Here is an 8,812-nt window from a genome sequence, read left to right on the forward strand (position 1 = left end):
CTTTTGAATATTTTGACTTAGTGGTTAGTTCACTAAGCTTTTGCTACTGTTGAACTTATGAAATCTAAGTTATAACTAGATATTTTCATCTAAAATGATATGAAATAGTATTAAATTTAGTAAAATTAAACGGGTGTTACACTAAGCAACACAACTTGTGACAACCGAAAAATTTTCAGGTTAATCCGTACGATCTAATCACTTTTTATTTACATAATTACGTGCATTTAGACTTCATTATGTATTCACTGAGTCCATAAAGTCTAGCATTGTCTGGGGATATATGCATGGGTTATTGCATTCGGTATCGTCTTATCGCGAAATGATAAGTGTGTGTATATATATATATATATATATATATATATAACGAACGAGCGTTGATACTTATCCTGTACACTGTAAAAGATGCTGACACGGTTCCAATATGCTTGAAACTTTAAAATGGCATTGTTAAGTGTCTGACATGAATAATAGATAAAGCTTATTTTGGATAAGTACGTATCGTAACTATTTGTGGTGTATTGCATATACGTTATTTTACGTTTGCTATAACTTCTAAACTTGCGATTTTTTTACCAAGCAAGATACTAATATTGGATGATTATTGTCTAGTAAATGTGAACGAGATTAGTATTTCAAGTAAAACCCAAATCACCCCCCCTAAATAAGAGTAGACGGAGTGGTCCGTGATGGCCACCCCATCACTCGTTAAAAAATAACGCATACCACCGCTGCCGAACGTATCACACGTTTAATTTATAACGCGTTCTTTGGATAACGCGTTGAAAACAAATTTGATGAAAGCTTGAATTAAAGCAACTTTGTCGTTTTATGCAAAGGAATTAATATCAAGTTTGAAGAAAAGTGTAAATTAGGTCCCTCATCTTTTCTTAGCTATTTTTAAATAGCTTTCCTTTAATTGCAATTCAGGTCCCTCATCTTTATATAAATTTTAATTGCCCATCTCGACGAACCGTTTAAGTCGGTTGTAATTCAACAAAAGCGCGAGATTTGCGAAAGTTGGGGTTGGGAGATGCCACCCGTTTAAGTCGGTTGCAATATCCCCGGATTGGATGTCGGTTCCTCCTACACAAGTTCAAGTACCACAAAATATCCAACAAAAATTGCGTGATGAAGAAACTCACTTTCGGTTGAGATACGATTTAATCGAACTAGTAGGTTCTTTAGATTTGGAGTTTCATGAGTCGGACGAGGAGTAGAGTTTTTTTTAGTATTTTTTTTAATTGTAGCGTAAAATATTTCTAGTAGGTTAAATTGAACTAGTATGTTTTAATTTTAGTGTTTTATTGTTAATTTCTAATTTTAAAATGAAAATTAAAAAAAATGGGAGTGATAGAATTCCATCACTAGTGATACCACTCCCCCCTACATTTCTATCACTAGTGATAGAATATTGGGTGATAACATGGCATGATTTGATTGGATAGTGAGAGTGATAGAAACTATCACTAGTGAACCACCCCTCCTCCCCTAATATAACCACCGAAATATTTTATTTTATTAACCATATCTTCTAGTGAATAAAAGAATGTCAAACTAAACCACCCACTCTTACCCTTCCTATACGACCAGCATGGCCATCACCATTTCTTTTGTCTGACAAGATTTGAAAAGAAAAAATGCTCAAAAGTATGGTGGAGCAATGATCTTGACTTGGATATTTTGGAAAAGTCAATACATAATATATGTTCATTTGAGAAAAAAAAAACACATTCCCCTGCTCCCTCTACTCTTTCTTCTTCGAGATGAAGAAAACCCTAACTTCAAAACACTAGTCACCAGCTTCACTTTCTGTTTCCCTCTCTCGTGACCGAGCAGCGGCGATCGGAGAAGCTCCGATGAACACCCACCTAAACCCACCTCCTCTCTTTCACACTCTTACACTGTAACCCCTCTCTCCCCCTCGCGACAGACCGGCAGCGACGAGATCTCCGACAAACCCACATCCACTCTGTCTCGTTTTCTCCGACACCGACACCGGCAACGACACCCCCCCACTGTCTCTTGCAACTCCGACGACCAGAGTATACGTCAGCCATTAATCGGAGAGGTGACTATGATGATGATGATACGATCACGATGATCATGATAGGCTGATGTTGGTGATAGATTGATATGATAACAGAGATGTTGGTGGCGGATCGGAGGCGCCGACGACTGTGAGGCGCCGTTTTTCCGGTGAGTTTCTTTTTTTTATAGTTTATTTAGTTATTTTTCCTTCACCTCCGGGTATAGCGTCTCGACTGATGTGCATTTTGTATGATGATGACGATGTTACGTCTTTGAGGGTGTTATGGCAGAAAACGCCGCCGCCGGCGGTGGTCGAGCCGGCCAACAACAGTAGTAGGCGTGGTGGCCAAAGTCAGATTTCAGCTCAGGCTTCAGCTCACCACGGTGCAATTCAGGTCAGTTCCGAGTTTTGGTTTGGGCCTCGGTCAAAATAGGTCAACTGTTAGTCAACAGGTCAACACCAGTCAAACATCATCTCGGGTCACTTTCAAGCATGCGGTTTAGTTTGGTTCGGGTTCGGTTCACTTCAAATTTGTTTCGGTTCAACCGATCCAGATTCGGTTCAGTCAACACGGGTCTAGGTTCGAGTCAACTCAATCAAACGGGGTGACCCGGTCAACACTCGGTCAACAGCAGTCAACGCCCGGTCAACTCACGAGACCCGGTAACATTTAATCGACGCGAAATTTCTCATTATTTAGATATAGATTTTTAGATTTATACGCGACCCGAGCTTGAACCGATTCGTTTATAATTTAGTTACATTTTATTTGTCGCATTTCATGAAATTTTAGTATATATTGTTTGAAGTGATTGAATTATTGTTGAGCTTTGATAAATTCGACAGCTTTTTATTGTCGGCTTATTCCAAAATCAGAGGAAACTCTGCCCGATTTTTATTAAAAACTTGGTTTACGAAACGTATTTTATTCTAAAAACGACACTTATAAAAAATCCGAGTTTTCTTATAAGGTAAAATATAGTGTATTAATTATTTTGGCGATGCTTTACGGCTTACAAAACGAGTTTATAACATTTCGACAAAAGTGATTACGAGATAACAAACCACCGAAACTCATTTCGTATAAACATAATTTCTTATGTTTAATCCAAACATCTATTATTCGACGATTATTATTCAACGATTGCTTAAAACAAATAATATATTTATTGACAACGTTTACGACTCGAATGTTTATAAAATAAATATAAGTCTTTATATTTATTTCAGACGTCGATAATTCAAATACTTTCGATTACTTTTATAAACTAAATGTTAAGTGTTTACATTTATCTCAAACGCCGATAATTTCGAATAATTTTATAAAATAAATATAATTATTTATATTTATTTTCGAACGCCTAAACGGCATACACTATTTTACTGTATGATTATAACAAATGGTATTCATTTATGTCTTACAAAAACTACGAAGAGTCATACTACTGTTTCATCTAAGCCTTCTATTCGCGACTACTAGCATGACTTTGTAAGTATTTATATTTATATATACAAATATATATCCTAAAACCTTCGGAAAACTAAGTCGTTTCCACGACTTAGTATTATCCCGATTATAAACGGGATCAAATAACCATAGATTCGTTATTCTAAGTCAAGATCACACTACCTTAGAGTCGTTTAGTTAACGATTCGGTAGAACTCGGACACGTAGTTTAACTACGTCGTTAAACTAGAAACTGATAAGTTATTCCCTGTTAGGAATACTATAGATGCACGCTAGCTAATTCACGTTCTTGGAACGGCACTACGGAATCACACTAAGCTAGCTTTGCACAGGAATATCCAGGTGAGTTCATAACCCCCACTTTTTACTGTTTTACATTTTTATAAAATGTTTTCGGGGGTGGAAAGACATGCAAGTTTTGCAAAATCACACAAGGTTTCGATAAATGAATATCACATATTTATAAACCATTTTGCGACAGAATTTCAACGAACTCAAATGGTTTACGAAAAGATTATGTTAAACATACCGGTTTTATAAAAACATAAGTGTTTTTCGAAACATGCATGAGTTTTAATACAACGAATGACATGGGCAGAGGCCCAAGGACATGGGCAGAGGCCCAAGGACATGAATAACTCACACATTATATGTTAACTAGGGTATGCTTAAGCCAGGGAATGAACTGTTAGATAATGTGAGTGAATAGTAATCTCTCTTAAGTGCCATTAATCTTGTATAAGACTGAGGGCAAAAGTGGTAGATCTATCGGGTGTAGCGAGCTCCACTCTTGGGTACTTGTGTGGCCCATGTAGTGCTTTTGTTGTTCTAACCGGGTGGACCGAGGGAAATTCGCTAGGGTTGAGTGCTTCTTATGTCGCCGCACATATTAATGTCCTTGCAAAACATTAATGATCTGTTCATAGACGCTTACATACCAGTTTTAATACTCGGATTCTCAAATGTTTTTAAGATTCAATTGATGATAACTCACAAATACATGAAGTTACGAACTCTGGTAACGTTTTTCAAATTATACCTAAGTAAGAGGACGCGCTGATCCTGCTTACAAAGATTCTTTTGGGCTCGACCCATTCTCTCTCGTGCAATGCACAACGACTCTCGTGGGCTAGACCCACAGTTTTCATATAACATGCCGAGAAAATGATTTTACTAAATTTTCTCACAACTTTTAAACCGGTAAACAAAAGGATTTGTTTAAAATCTTTTTCAAAACAAACTATGAACTCGCTCAACTTTATGTTGACTTTTTTCGCATGTTCTTTCTCAGGTTAAATTTTTCAAACTACTGAACGGTTGGAATAGGAGAACCCATGGGATTTCGAGCACTTAACAGGCGTTCAATTTCTAGGAGTCTTAGCATTATTAGCTTCCGCTGTGCAATGAAGATACCGGTCCAGTCACGCCAGCTCTGATATTTCGGGGTGTGAAAGATTGGTATCAGAGCTATAGGTTTCAGCGAATTAGGTTTCTGTAGAGATACCTAGGCTTTAACCTCACTTTTCTCTGGGGACTTAGATTATTAAGGCTTTGAATACATATAGAACGCCTAGGACTCGAATATGGGTTCCAACCGTTGCCGAAACAATGAGCAAACGTTTTGGTTTTAAAAATACACAAGTGTTGTGTTTGATACACGGTATTACACACAGTAAGCGAAACCTTGAGGGTTTTGATGACATGCATTTAGGACCTTCGGAAAACTTATGTCGAAACTCATTAAAGGTCCTCACGTAGGAGTCGTGATTATTAACTCGAGCACATGCCATTATATTACGTCGTCTGTGCTATTTTAATTACCCGAGTAGGTAACCTACGTGGAACGAAATGCTGTTACACAACTATACGTGAAACTTAAACTATACGTCAGCGGACGTCGAAGTACATCACACACAATTTTCGAGGCAAGGCCTTAGGGAAAACACAAATGGGCACGACAACAACAATGCTAATCTCGTCAGCGGGAGAACAACAATCGAAGTGCCATACTTTGCCACGTGATCAGGCAAACGACATGAATCATGCCAAGGTACGTTCAAGTGAGGGCTTCGCAAACTAATGGAAATCACGATTGTTGGCACCGCAACGGAAACTACAAGTCTTCACATCTCCCCACTCCCTGAATGGCGATTACGCCAAGATTGACATTTCGTGGTAATGTCGCTTAACAACTCATCATCACACGAACTTCCAGGTAAAGTCCTCAAATTTCTTTTATTGAAATTCTGAAGTTTTGCATATAGTGAGTAGATTTTTGCATTTCTACTCCCCCTAATGATCATTGCATCACGAAAATTCTCTTTCATAATAGCGAATACTCACTTGCTTCATTCTTGACGAATTCATATGTTACACATGCGTTGTTTGTTACGCATGTGGCTTCACTTGAAACTGTTGCTTTATCAAGTTCAAATATTATTTAGCTATACTCACTCCTTGCATTGTGATCTAGATAAACCGCATTATTGCATAATGTTGACTCTTTGATATCGAGTCAACGAAACTCGTTGAAACTCCTTTTTTTCAAGCCACATACATGGTTTTCGTTGTAACCATGTCGAAACCTTCTAGTTTATACATGTATCCATTGTTGGATTGTGTTTAAACCAAGTTCAATTGTTTGAACTTGCTCGTAATATACATTCAATTCAAGCTTCCATATGATGGATTGAAGCCATCATATTCAACTTATTCCCAACAAGCACTTCATTTGTTTTGAATTGTAACAAGCTTATTTGGTCTTTAACTTATTTAAATCGTTTCTTTGATCACGATCACCTTGTGGTGGCGTCTTTCACAAGTTTGAAGCTTGCGCTAATCTCGTTGCTCACATCATGTACGGATTTAATTATTTATTTATTTGTTTGCTGATATTAAATCCGCTTTGTTGGTTTATCATATTAAAACAATCTTAACACAATCGTGTGTTAAGATAATGGTACACAAATTTATGTCATATTCTGGTGTACTTCTTAACGGTTCATTCATCATTGATCGAACATTTTGCGATATTTAGCGCTCTTTCATCTTCGATCGAAAAACATTATTTATTAATTTCATTATCAATATAAAATCATATGGGATTTGTTTGGAACAAACATTCACATCTACCTCGTTGAACCTTCATTTGGTTTAAACATGGTGATACTTGTTTGATCACCGCTATTATTGAATTATTTCATTCACTACGACACCTTGTGGTGTCGGTAAAACTTGTAGCTTGTGCTAATCACTATCGGTCGTTTCATGCGAAACTATATATGCTTTTCGTCTGACACTTCGTTTAAGTAGTCTTAAGGCAACTATGTATTAAGACGATGATACACCAGGTTCGGTTGTATTTCATTTCGGTGTATCCCTGCAACTCAACAATGACAACACGTTGATTTTATCTTATTCATTTATTGGTTCATTAGTTGACAAATCATTTCATGATACTATCCATTTGTGCTTGTTGATTCAAGTTTCAATCATACCACAACCAACGCAAGTTTCCGTTGGTAGAAATTTCGATTGTTCCAAAATTGATTTACATATTATGAACGTTCATTTGGAATTCTATTGGTCGAGATTCCTCTTTTGTTGGACCCCCGTAAACATATTCACATTGGTGATAGTATCACTACGCTTCGTTCACTCGACATCGATTTCTGGAACAAACTCAGTTGAACCGTTGGGTTCTTATTGATGCAAAATGTCCTAACACTCATGTAATCTGAATAAGTCTTGATTTGATTACGCGGTCATTCATTTTGGTATTATTCAGACTTACCTGTGAACAACACAACTCTAAGGAGATAACATAGACTAAATTTCGAGGACGAAATTTCTGTAACAGGGGGAGAATGTGACAACCGAAAAATTTTCAGGTTATTCCGTACGATCTAATCACTGTTTATTTAAATAATTACGTGCATTTAGACTTGATTATGTATTCACTGAGTCCATAAAGTCTAGCATTGTCTGGGGATATGCATGGGTTATTGCATTCGGTATCGTCTTATCGCGAAATGATAAGTGTATATATATATATATATATAGGGGATGGTTCAAATGAAAACCACTTTTATTGTGAAAACTCGAAAACTAACTAAAAAAGCCTAAAAAAACCTAAAAAACATACAATTTTTTTTTTTTTACAATTTTTTTTTAGAAAAATCGCTACTTTTTATATATGGAAAAAAATTTCAAAAAAAAAAAAATTGGTTGTACTGCACATGTGCACTAATACGGAAAGCCTAAACCACTTAACCCACCCCCCACCGACACCCCCCAAAAACCTAAACCCCCACCCCCTCCCTCCCCCAAAAAAAAACTAAATTCACCCTCCCACCAAAAGCCTAACCCCCCCCCCCAAAAAAAAAAAAAAAAAAAAACCTAAACCCCCCACCCCCACCCTCCCGAAAACCTAAAACTAAACCCTAAACATAAACCCGAAAAAAACCTAACCCCCCACCCCCACCCCCCAAAAACCTAAACCCCCCTCCCCCCCACACCCAAAAACCTAATCCTAATCCTAAACCTCCAAAAAAACTAACCCTAAAAGCTAAACTAGAATCAAAAAGCTAATTTTAAGCATGTAATGCACATTGTAGTACATGTTATATTGCACATGTGCACTACTATAATAATAGTATTGAAAACAAGACGACACCATAAATCTTTTTTTATGTCATAAAAAATATGCTCGAATATACTTGAATGAAAGATAAGAAAATTTGTGATCTTATGGTGCCATTTTTGTTTTAAAATGATAACGTATGGAGAAATGGGAAATGTTTGAAAAGTTATATATTTTTTGTTCCAATTTTACCCCTCCTTCATTAAAAGTCTTTCCCCCTCCTTTTTAGTGGGTTTTAGTTAGTTTTCTAGTTTTCACAATAACTAGTGGTTTTCATTTGAACCTTCCCCTATATATATATATATATATATATATATATATAAAACGAACGAGCGTCGATGATTATCCTGTACACTGTAAAAGATGCTGACACGGTTCCAATATGCTTGAAACTTAAAAATGGCATTGTTAAATGTCTCATATGAATAATAGACAAAGCTTATTTCGGATAAGTACGTATCGTAACTATTTGGTGTATCGCATATACGTTATTTTACGTTTGCTATAACTTCTAAACTTGCAATTTTTTTTACCAAGCAAGATACTAATATTGGATGATTATTGTCTAGTAAATGTGAACGAGATTAGTATTTCAAGTAAAACCCAAATCACCCCCTTAATTAATATAACTATAGAAATATTTTATTTTATTAACCATATCTTCTAATGA

The 8,812-nt window shown here is 36.4% G+C and overlaps 1 long non-coding RNA gene across 1 annotated transcript; it reads left to right on the plus strand.

Moving 5' to 3' along the window:
• The first annotated feature begins 1,607 nt into the window (after window positions 1–1,607).
• On the plus strand, window positions 1,608–7,550 carry LOC110908778. The gene is made up of 3 exons (XR_004870953.1): window positions 1,608–2,695; window positions 3,755–3,842; window positions 4,792–7,550. It is a non-coding gene; the product is annotated as an uncharacterized LOC110908778 (long non-coding RNA).
• The last annotated feature ends 1,262 nt before the right edge of the window (window positions 7,551–8,812 follow it).

The sequence above is a fragment of the Helianthus annuus genome, chromosome 11 (assembly GCF_002127325.2).
Source record: "Helianthus annuus cultivar XRQ/B chromosome 11, HanXRQr2.0-SUNRISE, whole genome shotgun sequence".
NCBI classification, from domain to species: domain Eukaryota; kingdom Viridiplantae; phylum Streptophyta; class Magnoliopsida; order Asterales; family Asteraceae; genus Helianthus; species Helianthus annuus.